The following is an 11,790-nucleotide window of genomic DNA, read 5'->3' as shown; positions in this document are numbered from 1 at the left end:
TCAGTGGAGTGTTTTTTGGGAAGCCCTCTCTGCTGTCACTACTGTTATCATGCCTTCCTTTCCTGGTTTACCTAAGTTACCTGGTTACCTGGAACTTACTTGTAACTTACCTGCTAACTTGCTTACTTTTACCTGGTAACCCTAAGTTACTTTTAATACCTGCTTCTCCCCGACACAGTGTTGCTCCTACATATTACTACTACCACTCTCCATAACAAAAATATTCCTAAAAAATATTCCTCTGTTCTGGTTATGTGCCTCTGCTGGACACTCACCTGTGAGATAAGTAGCACGTCCATCCTTGGACAAGTGATCTAACTTAACTGGAGCCTCCTTGTTCCAGGCCGTAAAACGGGGACAGGTATACCTACTCTGCAGAGACTGGTAAGATGAGGAGTCTCAACGTAGTAGGAACGAAACAATACCACCTTTGCTGACAACTCCTGTGGCCTCGTCCTGCGTCCACATCCTGAACTGGAATCCAGCAAGAGGCCCCACCTCCATCCAGCCAAACTCCAGCTACCACCCGGGCGCTTGCTTTCGTCAGCCATGCACCATTCTTCACCTGCCTCCCGCTCACAACCACCCAGTGAGGCCAAAGCGGCCGCCACATTCCCCCAGAGAGAGGGTGCAGGCTTGAGAAGGTTGGTGGTCTGGCTGCGTGCCATGTGTCACATACCCGCCCAGGGAGGAGCCGTCTGCTGGGCCAGCGTGCTCTTGGATGGTCTTGCCCCCCGCCCTCTCCCCTTCCACCAAGCGGGATAAGGCCGCTGCCTGTGTCTGCAAGACCGGCGGGCCTGGTCCCTCCACACCATCCCTCTTCTCTTCCTCCAGCGGGCCTGGCCTGGCCTCCCCCGGCCTCGCCCCATGGGTTAGGCTGCCCAGGGGGCTGACTTAGACGATGACGTAGATCACATGGTGCTCGCTGCCCCACGTCACTTCCTCACCCCCTGGGCCAAGCCTCGTTGGTACCGTCTACCTCCCCTCCCTGCCCCCGTGATCCCTCACGTAAGACGAGCACAGTATCAAATCCTGAATTTAAGGAAGCCGTCTAGGGAAGCAGCTGTCATGCAAAAGAAACTTGATTTAATCGCCAGTTTACAGCAGTAGCTCAGGCTGGGTGCAGCGCAAGTGCCCGGGAGCGGCGTGCCTGTGTGCATGCGGCCATGGGGAGCCGAGCAGGCTGCACCCTCAAGCTGGCCGTGCGGGCATTGCACTTCCCTGCTCTACGACTAACTCGTTGCTGCCACGGACAGTGAGCCCCCACTCCTGCTGTGTCTTCAGCAGCTCGCTCACTTAGAGGAGAAGAGGAAGCGGGAAACAGGCTGCTTCGGCTTCCTCTGTGCTGGTTAGCGGGCAGCACGGCCTTCCAGCATCTTCACTACAGAAGGTCCTCCAGTTCCCCAGACCAACGTGGGGTCTTGTGTTTTAATGAATCCTACCAGTTGACTCTTACTGGCATAATAGCTCATTTTTCAACACTAAAAGAGAAAAAGTTAACCGTGTGACTTTTTGTAAATTCACATCCCAAGAGAAAAAAAATGCTGAATTCTCTCGGGCAGCATAGGAGACCGTTAGCTGGCTTACTGAGGAACCTGGCTTCTACTCTTAAATGAAGTTCCTTGTTTGGCCTGAGAAAGGCCTTGAGATCCACACCCAGCATCGCTAACCCAGAGAACAGGGCTGGACAGGTAAAGAGGAGGACAGCATCGTTTGAGGAGGGCGAGCCCTGTGCCCCCCTCACCTCTCATCCCTGCACTACTGCCGTCTTGCAAAACAGAGAACGCAGAGGATAATTTACATTCTGTCTCTTGAAGGAGTGAAACATGATGGTTTTCTTCCTGATGAACCAAAGATAGCAACCAGGAAAGGCAAAGTGTGGGCTTCCCTGGTGGTCCAGTGGTTGAGAATCTGCCTGCCAATACGGGGGACACGAGTTCAATCCCGGATCCAGGAAGACCCCACAGGCAGTGGGGCAACTAGGCCTGTGTGGGGAACTACTGAGCCCCCGGGCCCAGAGCCCAGGCTCCACAGCCAGAGGAGCCCCCGCGACGAGAAGGCTGAGCGCAGCCAGAGGAGCCCCCGCGACGAGAAGGCTGAGCGCAGCCAGAGGAGCCCCCACGACGAGAAGGCCGAGCTCCGCAGCTAGAGAGGAGCCCCCGTGACGAGGAGGCCGAGCTCCACAGCCAGAGGAGCCCCCGCGACGAGAAGGCCGAGCTCCACAGCTAGAGAAGAGCCCCCGCTGGCCGCAACTGGAGACCCAGCACAGCCAAAAATAAAATTAATTCTTTAAAAAACGCAAGCTGCGTGACATCCCCTTCCTTACCAAGCTGCCCCCTCCCCCCAGCACATCTTAAGACCATTATGTATAAATAACTCAAGGGATCACTGGGCAGCAAAACAGGACCTGGAAGATGTCTAACTCCTTAGCCTTTTAAAGAAAGAAACTGGCAGGGGAAGCAAATAAAGTAAGGTTGAGACCTTACAATCGGAACATTTGGTTTATCAGCCAAATTGCCCCATTCTCTCTTAATTCACCAAAACCTGAGTCTGGCTTCTTAACCTGCTGCTAATCACCCCTCCCCTGGTCCTCAGCCCGGCAGCAGCCCAGCTCCATCATCACTCACCCTGTAGCATGGCCTGCTCCAGCACCTGAGCCCCAGGCAGTGGGCGGCCCCCGGCTCATGGGGCCTCGTCTGAGGATGAGGAGGCAGGCACTCTTGTCAGGGAGGGGGCCCCGCGGGGTTCCCAGGCAGGAGGAAGTACAGACCCCAGGGGCTGCTTGACAAGCTGCAGATAAAGTGAAGCCAGGAGGAAACACTGCAGACACCCCCTGTGCACAGACAAGGCGGCTTTACACAGAGGGCAGAGGGCCTGGCCAGGCATCCAGGCCGTGAATGGCCTTGTTTACAGCTTAATTGCCGAAAGCATCCCTTTGGATAGAAGTTAGAAATGGGCTTGTGAATTCCCCAATGCAGATGATCACGTCCCCCTTGCCATCAGCCGTCCCACCGGGGACCAGCAGGGGTCACCCTCCTCCCATGCCAGCGCCACCCCAGCCTCATTGCTCAGTGGTGTCCACCTCTTTGGGACACCACAGACTGTGGCCCGCCAGGCTCCCCTGTCCATGGGATTTCCCAGGCAAGAATACTGCAGTGGGTTGCTATTTCCTTCAAGGGATCGTCCGGACCCAGGGATCAAACCCACGTCTCCTGTGTCTCCTGCACTGGCAGGCAGATTATTTACCACTGAGTCACAAGGGGTGGCACTGGATACAGAACCCCTACTTAACAAGAGTCCAGTAGCTGCCCCCAGCATCCATGCTCCCCATTTGGCCTCTGTCAAACTTAACCAGCATCCAGCCATCCCCACCAGGGACCAGCAAGCATTGTCTATAGCAACCCAAACAGTAAATATTTTTGGCTTTGCAGGCCATCTGGTCTGTGTTGCAGCTACTCAACTCTGCCATCGTGCCATCGTATGCGTGAGCACAGTCAGAGACAGGAAATGCAAATGATAAGCTTGGCCCCGTTCCAGTGGAACTATTTATAAGCACTGGAATTTTCATTTCTGTGTGTCAAAAAATACTCCATTGGGTTTTTCTTCTTTTTTCTTCACAACCTTTAAAAAAAAGCCATCCTTAGGTTCCAGGCTGTACAGAGACAGAGGCCCGATTCGCCCCGCAGGCCGTGCCTCGCCGACTGGGGACTTGCTTAGTCGCTCAGTCCTGTCCCACCCTGTGAGCCCATGGACTGCAGCGCTCCAGGCCTCTCTGTCCTTCACAGTCTCCCGGAGTTTGCTCAGGCTCGTGACCCAGGATGGAGGCCCTCATTATCAAGGCTTGTTATCAGTGGAAGCAGCGTCTGTTCCCACGGGGACCAGCCACGAGCAGGGTGGCCCTGACGCAGAACAGCTCTGGACCACAAAGCCTCAGCTTGGCCCCAGGTCCTTTCATTAAAACCCACACATGTGTTAATCGAGCCAAAGAGGGAGAAGCTCGGGGGCTGAGACGCTCTGCCAAAAGCAGAGATGACAGAGGTGCGAGGGGGTCTGGGAGGAAGGACCCCGTCTGAGCACCTTTCCCGGGATGAGCAGATGGTGGGAGGGTGAGCGTGTGGCAACAGTGCAGGGCTGGAGAGGCGCTCCCCCCCCCGCCCCAGCGTGCTGGAAAGGAGTGAGCGCGCCGGCCCCTGCCTGCCTGCACTCACCTTCAGGTAACTTGGGTTGAATGAAACATTCATCTTAGGACTGAAGGAGGCATGGAGAGACAGACAATCACCGCGTGGCTCGAAGCCCCCCTTCCCACTGCCGGCTCACTAACACCCCCTGCACCAGCCTGCTGCCCCAACTGCGTGTTCTCAGACCCCACAGGGAAGGGCCTGAATAAGCTGACAGGACGGGTTAGAGGTCAGCGCGGCCAGCAGGAGCAAGGAGAGGTGGGCGCAGGGGGAGCCCCACCCCGAGAACCTCGCGGGTGGATGCTGGCCGGATGCTTCACTCCCCACCTCGGGCCAGCAAAGGTACAGAAGGCTCTAGAAGCCAGAGTGGGCCCAGCACGGTGGGGTGGCGAAGGGGGGGGTCGGGTTGGTCTCTCACACTTACTGTGCAAATTGGTACCTGGGTCCTTCCGGGCAGAAGCCAGCTTTAAGTAGTTAGTACACTTTGTCCTGCGGACATGTCGGTACTTAACACAGTGGACCTGCTGGCAAAGAGAAAACGGAGGCCAGACGGATCTTCTTTAGCAAGGGAAGGTGGGGGCAGAGACAGACCGCCTCAGGAAGGTGCGTCCCTCCCCTGCCGGGAGACACCCCCACATGCCCTGGAGTCCCCTTTCCATCAGGGCCTCACCGTGCTTGCAGAAACCTCGGTCGTACCACGGACAGTGCTGGGTCTTGAAGGCCGGTTTCACGTGGAGGAACGGACGTTCCTTATTGTTGCAGTCCCCTGAAAATCCCAGCATTCTCTGTGCACGAGCAGGCGCATCTTTGAGGTCACATCCACCCTCCTGGAACAAGACTGCCCCTGCCCCTTGCACACAGGCCACTTGCCTGCCTTCTGGGGGTCAGTGCTTTTTTTGAGGATAGCAAGAAATTTCTCCTCTCTCCTGCAAGCTAAGAAAGGTGGATCCCACCCGTATTGGCTCAGTGGGGCTTGGGTATGAATACACTCATCTGGAGGAGGTGGGGCAGGGCCAGATGTTCAGAAGGAGGGACTGGAACTGAAGGTATTCAGAGGGTACTTGGGAGAAGGAATGAGGAGAGGTGGGGAAGAGGAGACCCCTAGCCAGCAGCTAGAGATCCAGGAAGACCCCGACCCTGCGTGGAGATGTTGCTCCTCTGTCCATGGGATTTCCCAGGCAAGATACTGGAGTGGGTTGCCAGGCCCTCCTCCAGGGGATCTTCCTGACCCAGGGATCAAACCCGTGTCTCTTATGTCTCCTGCACTGGCAGGCGGGTTCTTTACCACTAGCGCCTCCTGGGAAGCCCTGTTCCATGGTTAAAGCTTCATCTCTACGATGAAACCTATAAGGCTTCCAGAACCTACATAGTGCTTTCTGGGGGAAATGCCGCAAGAGCAGAGCACTGCTTCAGAGTTGGCACAGAGATGAAATAAACGGGACCCAGAGGGACACCTGTGGTTTCACAGAGCCTGTGCTGTAACCCGTCTATTTATGGATCTGACCAAAACTCCTGGTTCCTAGGAGGAGCCAGCCCTATTGGCACAGACCACCAGGAGTTTGGGGAGGGAGTCTAAGCCCGCTTAGCTTCCACACAAGGCCCCAGGGGCTCTGAAGGGACCAAGGGGGAAGACTCAGCCCTTTTTTTATCTCATTCAAGTAGAGAACTGGAGAGTGTTTCCAATCTCATCCTCCTTAAAAGCCTACAACTTATCAATGAAAGATCAGAAGGAGGAATTAAGGAAACAATCCCAATTACCACTGCATCTAAAAGAATAAAATACTTAGGAATAAACCTATCTAAAGAGGCCAAAGACTTGTAGTACTCCAAAAACTAGAAGACGCTGATGAAAGAAATCAACAATGATACAAGCTGATGTAAAGATATACTGTGTGCTTAGACTGGAGGAACCCGTAGTGCTAGAACGACTGTACTACTCAAGGCAGGGACCTCCCCAATGGCTCAATGGTAAAGAATCTGCCCGCAATGCGGGAGACATGGGTTCAATCCCTGGGTCAGGAAGATGTCCTGGAGGAGGAAATGGCAACCCACTCCAGCACTCTTGCCTGAAAAATCCCATGGACAGAGAAGCCTGGAGGGCTACGGTCCACAGGGTTGCAAAGCGGTGGACATGACTTAGCGACTCAGCACAACACACAGGACCCAAGGCAATCTACAGATTCAACACAAACCCCATCAAATTACCAGTGGCATTTTCCACAGGTTTTTTGTTTTATATGTGTGTATGTATGTGTGTGTGTAAAATAGATAACCAACAGAGACCTACCGTATAGCATGGGAAACTGTACTCAATATTTTTTTAATAATTTATAATGGAAAAAGATCTGAAAAAAGTGCATATATATAAATATATAAATATATAAATGAATCACTCTGCTGTACCCAGAAACTAACACAACATTGTAAATCAACTGTACTTAAAAAAAGAAAAAAAAGAAAAAAACCCCTGCAACTTAGTGCTTTTCAGGGCCAAAAGGAACACCACAATGTCAATTCCACTGGTTTCCAAACAGATCTATTCTATACCTCGGGCTTCTGCAAAGCGAGGTCTCTCCTGAGCCCCGAAGAACGCCATGGCTTCCCCAGAATTCAACCTCCGCCCTTTCGCAGTCCTCTCATTTCACAAAGGAGGACACCGGGGCTCCGAGAGGAGAGACCTCGCGTCCATTACCACCAGCTTCCTCACACTGAAAGGTGTGCGTGCAGCTGTCCGCGTGGGCTCTCGGCACAGCGCTCCCCTGGGCTCCAGCCTTCGGAAGAAGGGAGGTGACCCCCGACCCCCGAGCAGTGGCAGAGGCGGCCTTTTCCGCGCCGCCCGGGGCGGCTTCCGTTCCTCTTTCCGCCAGCAGGTGGCGCCCGCCCCCCGCATGCCGTCGGCCGGCCCGCCCCGGCTGGTACCTTTGGGACGGGCACTCGTCCACTTGTAGGGCCAGGACCCCCGCTTCCTACCTCCTTTCAGCGGCCCTTTCCCGCTGCTACATCTCCCCAACAATAGTTTTTAAGTAAAACCATTCCTTCCAGTAAGACCAATAATTACACTTTGATAAGCACAGTATATCTAATAGAGACATTCATTCATTCACTCCAAGAGCCAAAAAAGAAAAAACCTGGCTTACACATCACAACCCTGGTGTCCACACACGCCCTCTCGCTGGGGATTGCGCGAGGGCAGACAGGGACCTGGTCCTGTTCCCAAATCCATGCCCAGCACGGCCCCCATTCCCCGAAGGAAACCAGGCAAGGTTAATTAAAAGAATAAAGTGTCGTTTTAACTTATGACCAAGGAGGGGCCAGGCTCCGGATAAACTCGGTCCTTTCCTACAAGGGACGCACAAGCTGGCAGCCCTCATGAACTGCCACCACTGGCCGGGAGGGGCAGGAAACAGGATTGAGCCTGAGGGAAGCTCTTGCTGACCCTGAGGGGGACGCCTTCTTCCTGGATACCCAGGACTCCCCCCACCCCATCAACACTAATGAGGGACAGCTGCCCGCAGCCCCACTGACGTCTCAAAGCCCAGCTGCCTGGCTCAGAGGTGTCCCTGGAGGCTGGCCCACCCCCCTCCAAGTCCCTCTTCAGAATACAGTTTGAAAACCACTGGACTAGATAATCCTTAAAGCTTCTTCCAGCTCTGAAAAGCAGTGAACTGTAAAAGTTTATCGGGAAAGCTAAGACCTGAAACACACGCACAGATCCCGTTCTTAAAGGAGGCAGTGGCTTCCCCCTGCCTGGCCCCTCGATGGCAAGAGAAAGACTGGAGTCAGAGGGAGGGGACGCGCGGGTCACACAAGGTCTCTGCAGGGGGCCGAACTTATGAAGCTCATGACGGCCCCTTCACGGTGACCCTCTGCTGCTCATCAGTGATACTGAGGCAGTCTAGTCGCTCAGTTGGGTCTGACTCTTTGCGGCCCCATGGACTGTAGACTCCTCTGTCCGTGGGATTTCCCAGGCAAGAACACTGGAGTGGGTTGCTGTTTCCTTCTCCAGGGGATCTTCCCGACCCAGGAAACGAACCTGGGTCTCCTGCACTGCAGGGGGATTCTTTACTGACGGAGCTAGGAGAGAAGCCCCCAATCAGTGATGCTAGTTTTCCGTTTAGGGAAGCGATGTAAAGCTTTCTTCTAAAGGAAGTGAAAAATAGCGAGACGGTTGAAAGAGGCGGTGATGGGGCGCGGCGATGGGGCAGGTGCGTCCAGCCCCACCGTGAAAGTTCGGGCTGTTTGGGAAACACTGGCTCCGACACTCCCTGGGGCTCCAGAGACCGCCTCCTTTCCAGACAGCCCGTCTGGCTGTGTGATTAGCCGGACGGGGCAGGGTAACAATTCGGCCTTTGATTCCCGCCCCACCCTCCCCTTCCCTGGGGCGGGGCAGGGCGGGGGTGGGGAGGACGGGCTTCGTGAGCCTGAGCCTGGCAAGGCAGTGGAGCGGGGCTCAGAAGACAGGTCCGATTTTTCTAGAGGGGTTGGAGAAGTAGGGTGGCCTGGCCTGCCACCTGGGACGCTCGAGACCTCCTTTGGGGGCCCTTCCCAAACTTCCTTCCCCTGCCTCAGGGCGGGGGGCAGCGCAGGAAGGGGCATCGCCCACCAGACTTGAAGGAGAAGTGGCACTCGGGCATCCTGGCCAGGTCGTACTGGTGCAGGAACTTGCACTGGTCGCCCTTCTTGCACACCACTGGCTTGTCGCCCCTGGTCGTGCCGGAACGGGTACAGCTTCCCTGGGGACCCAGAGCACCTGGCTGGGGGCCCCACGCACCCAGAGCCTGGGCCCAGCTCAGCCCTAGCAGGAGGTACCGCCATCCATTCCCCTCGTGGAGGCTGGAACTGGGGGCCAGAGACGGCTTAACAGACAGCCCCCAGCCCTCTCTGCCCGACGTGATGCTCGGGCCCTTCTGGAACCCCAAGAATGCCCCCCAGGGCAGACACCTCCCAAAGCACCCATCACATCCCATCCCCTCCAGCCTGACCATGCAGGGGTGGGGGGGGGGGGGGGGGGGGGGGTTGGTTTCCAGCCCTGGTGCCTCCAGGCCCCCAACCCAGCAAGGTCCCAGCACAAAGGAAGAACTCGTTAAGGGCCTGCGGAACTCATGTCTTAAAAAATAATACAAATGCTATGTCTCCTGATTCCGGAGATCTAACGTGGTGACGTGAGAGCCAACCCTGTAACAATTCAGAAGGAAATGGAAAGGTTCTATTTCGCTCTTTGTCCTCTTAGTTCAGGCGGTCTTGCCGTCAGGAAGGACACCCCTCAGTTTCTAAACAGGATACCCCTCAGTTTCTAAACAGGACTGGTGTTGTGCTGATCCAACTCTATGGTAGCGTTTTCGGGAGGTGTTCCTTCTGATGGTCTTACTCTCCACCTCTGGCCATTGGCTCACCTGGCTCTGACCTTCCAGACCTAAGAACACTTTTCTTTCTTTGCAAGAGGGTATCTCTGTGAAACCCTGCTCTAGAGACTGGATGGACCAAGCTGAGGATTCAAAGCCTGGAGTGACCAACCAGTTCATTGCTCCTCCTCACCCCACTGTCCAGGGCTGCCCCAAACATGAAGTAGTCACGTGGCCACACGGGCTCCCGGTCCCCTGCCTGGGCCCCTCCTGGCCTCCCAGCTTCCCCGGAACAGAATCACTTGGATCCTAAAAGCAGGTCCTAAACTCATTCCAGGTTTCTCAACCTAACTCTAGAGGGGAACTGGAGACCCCCAAATTGGAGGCAAGACTTCTGGGGGCAACTGGATTTCTACAGGAAGAGCCCATGAGTGGTTCAGAAGCCAGAAGACGGGAACCCCTGATTTATGTCAGCCCCCGCTCACAGAATGTCTGCAATGGGGGAGAGAGGTTTGGAAGAGCGCACAGTTGGGCCCCTTTGGGGAGGGGGAGACATAAGTTTCTGAGACTGCAGCCTGAACTTTCTTAGGACACAGGAATGGAGGGGGCCACTAAACAGGTCCCAGATTAACTCAGAGGGGCAGGAAGGAAGTCCCTCTCCTGGCCAGGGGAAAATTAAGAACTCAGGGGCCTCCTGGGAGCACACACTTGACACCCACAAACACTCCCACCTACAGCTGGGCAGAAAGAAGGGACTGTCTCCTTGCAGGCAGCCGTGCCTGCCCTAACGGGTGCTATGAAGTCAGGGACATCCCTGGGAGGTGGCGGGTAGCCCCCTTGATGGCCCCACCCACTTGCCCTTTGCCCTGAGAATGAACTCATGCCCCTTCCCACCTCCCCTTCCTCACGTGCAAATCCAGCACCCCAGTCCGGGCCAAGCTGAGCCTGCCAGCCCTCACCTCTGCCCACTCGCCTTTTTCACAGAGCCCTTTGGTGAAGAAGGTGCACACAGCTGTGCCTGACTCTGGGGGCGAAGTGCCTGACTCTGGGAGCAAAGAAGACAGAGGGGGCACTATGGCTGCCAGAGGGCCTTCACCCCCTGCCCCCCGAGGCGTGGACCTCTAGGTGCTGGCCTCTGGGAACCAGCCTCTGGACTCAACAGCTAAGCGCCCTGAACTCTGCAGTGGAGACGATGGACTGGGGGCCCAAGGCTGGCCTGGCGCTCAGGCGGCCCGTGGGGTCATCCCAGCTTCTTTCAATTGACCCCTCTAGGGTCTCCACTTTGCCAGCAGCCTGCCCTGTTTTCTGGCTTCCTGGAAAGGATGTAAGGGGGACAGGGGGGTGCCTGAGAAGCAAGAGGCTACGCTGGGGGGTCCCAGCCGGACAGGACGGTGGGCCAGAGCCCTCCTCTACCTCTCTGGTGAGCAGCTGAGAGGAAGCTGGGGGCGGACTAGGGGTCCCGGCAGCACTCACTGTCCATGGCCTGGAAATCAGAAGCCCAGTGCCCTTCTGCGTCTCCACCTCCTTCTCGAAGGCGAAGGCCAGCCGCTCCAGCCCCACGATGACCTCCTGCACCGTCCCCGCCCTGCTGGGGCTGCAGAAAGGCGCTCAGGCCTCCAAGGTGGACCTTATTATATAGCTCCTCGGAGGCCCTTAAAGGGCCAGGCTCTGCGGGGGCCCTCCATCCCCCCACCCCGGCGGGCTGCACCCCCGCGCCCGCCGTTTCCCGCTGCTGCCCCACGCAGGGGCGCAGAGCCCGGGGCCCCACACCCCACCCCGGGAACACAAGACCCGTTCCCGATGCGCGCTGCTGGGTAGGGACGAGCGAGCCCCCCCTCCCCGCCACTGCTCGTCTGCAGACTCCCAAACACGCAGCGTCCCCAAACCTGTGTTCAGGTGACTTTGTGGGGGTTTTTGGCCCAGCACTGGGTCTTGGTTGCAACGTGTGGGATCTAGTTCCCCGACCAGGGATCGAACCCAGGCCCCCTGCATCGGGCGCTCAGAGTCTTAGCCACTGGGCCGCCAGGGAAGTCCCCGCAGGTTCACACTTTTCACGTGAAGGCACGGCCGCAGGTGTAAGCTGTGAGGAGAGTTGCACAAGCCAGCCTCAGCGAGGCCGCCCTAATGCTCAGATTCACAGGAGCTGGAGGAGCCTGGGAGCCGGAGGGCGAAGGGGTGGGGCGAGGGTGCGAGGGGGTGGGGCGAGGGTGCGAGGGGGTGGGGCGAGGGTGCGGCGGGATCAGGCCCACCCCCCATCCCCGCCCCAGTTA

Source organism: Bos javanicus, chromosome 19, assembly GCF_032452875.1.
Source record: "Bos javanicus breed banteng chromosome 19, ARS-OSU_banteng_1.0, whole genome shotgun sequence".
In the NCBI taxonomy this organism is placed as follows: Eukaryota; Metazoa; Chordata; class Mammalia; order Artiodactyla; family Bovidae; genus Bos; species Bos javanicus.
The sequence above is the reverse complement of the archived record's forward strand: the minus strand, read 5'-3'. Positions refer to the sequence as shown.